At 39.6% G+C, this 1,713-nt stretch overlaps 1 long non-coding RNA gene across 1 annotated transcript; it reads left to right on the top strand.

The window, feature by feature from the left end:
* The first annotated feature begins 850 nt into the window (after positions 1-850).
* LOC147636027 (uncharacterized) lies at positions 851-1,281 on the top strand. Its single transcript, XR_015266384.1, has 2 exons — positions 851-973; positions 1,088-1,281. It is a non-coding gene; the product is annotated as an uncharacterized LOC147636027 (long non-coding RNA).
* The last annotated feature ends 432 nt before the right edge of the window (positions 1,282-1,713 follow it).

Here is a 1,713-nt window from a genome sequence, read left to right as displayed (position 1 = left end):
GGCCCCTCTCTTCAAGTAATTAATTAATAGTGCCCAAAATTGGGCACCCATATTTGTAAAATTAAGTAAGATTCTTTGAACTAGCTTGACTATCATACGCCGATAAAAAAAGAACTTCAATAAACTAGAAAGCACTATTTTTCACTCTTTGGAAAAGCGTGAGTAGGCCTTAGAGTCACAATAAGTCTTGCCGTATCTCAACAAAAACCCTCATTTTGAGACATCTCTATAATAAGCCTAGCTATGGTCCTCATTGTAACGCTTGCAAATTGAGAGGGTTATACCAACAAATGTGCTTCAAGGTTTTGGTTATCTTGCAAAACAACCTTTCAACACACCCTCGTGAAGTATAATCGTGCTATCGTAGTGAGAGTGAGATTTCAACCCTACCAAAGGCACACATGTAGACATGCATGGTGCCTTTGACAAGCTCTATGAGAGACGCTTGGTGTGGTTTCTTCATGGTCTTAATTGCTTGGGGAGATTCACTATGTGAATTAAACCCATATAAATATCATGTGCATTCATTGACAAGTGATAATCGCATGAATTTGTGTAATTAATTAGATACACTTCTTTGGAAGTTTTAAGATGGAGGGTATATTTTGTGTAACTTAATTTTTTTTTAAAAGGGCCCTCTTGATAAACTCACGCACGTGCTGTGTAAAGTGTGTAGTGGTCCGGGGAGTATTGAATATATATTCATGAGAAGACCACATGAAGACCAAGGCCCAAGCCCACATGACGGCTACCAAGACCACATGATTTTTTATCTTTGTTTTGAAGACGAAGAGCCACAGACCACATAATTTTTTTCCTTTTGTTTCTAAGGGTCTTTTGAGTGTGTTGACGTAGGTGGCACAGTCGTGTACGCAACCGATAAACGATTGTCGTGCTACCATGCTCTGCCTCTATATATTCACACGAACAAGAGTCACTGATCTCAGGCTAATCGATGATCAGAGTCTGATTGGTAAGCTTTTTTTCTTCGCGAATTACGTTTAATAGTTGATGATCCATGCAGTATCCGTTATCGCCTGCAAGTTCTGCGGATTAAACCATCACCACCTGGGTTTGGCTTGCGCAGCTGCTTCTTAATTCCTCCAAGCATCTCCAACGCAAATGGTGTCCGCGCCAAACGACATGCTGGTTCTCGCGGCCACAGCGGCAGTAATTAGCACTGAACTTCCGATAATTAAAAGCCTAATTTTCGGTTCTCTTGATTAGCCAGCGATGATTAAACCACCACCTAATTATAATGAAAACAGAGAAGTCCACAAATTATTATCTACACTTCGCTAAAGTAAATGAAGATTGAGTACCGTTATTATACCTCTGCAGCGATAACTTGATTCATTAAGTTAATAATCTTGTTAGCAGCTAACGTATAAGCTCCGGCGAAGATCAATTATATCGTTTGATTTGATTGCCAAGCTGAGAAATGAAGCATGCGATGATTCAATATAGTAGTGATGATTAAATGCAACTGAAAATTCTTTAATTTCGTGATCACTTCGCATTTGCTGCTATATCTGCGGGCAGGCTATATAGCTTGTAGAGATGTTCAATAAAGAGTTTTGCCAACTCTGGTGTTTTAACAGTTTTCTTCGTGGCAATAAACTTTGCCATTTTAGTTAATCTGTCCACTACCACCCACACCGAGTCATTCCCTCGACTCGTCTTGGGTAAACCGGTAATGAAATCCATGGAAAT

The sequence above is a fragment of the Cibotium barometz genome, chromosome 8, assembly GCF_041138505.1.
Source record: "Cibotium barometz isolate CiBa-2024 chromosome 8, ASM4113850v1, whole genome shotgun sequence".
NCBI classification, from domain to species: Eukaryota; Viridiplantae; Streptophyta; class Polypodiopsida; order Cyatheales; family Cibotiaceae; genus Cibotium; species Cibotium barometz.
This window is presented reverse-complemented; position numbering and strand designations above follow the sequence as displayed.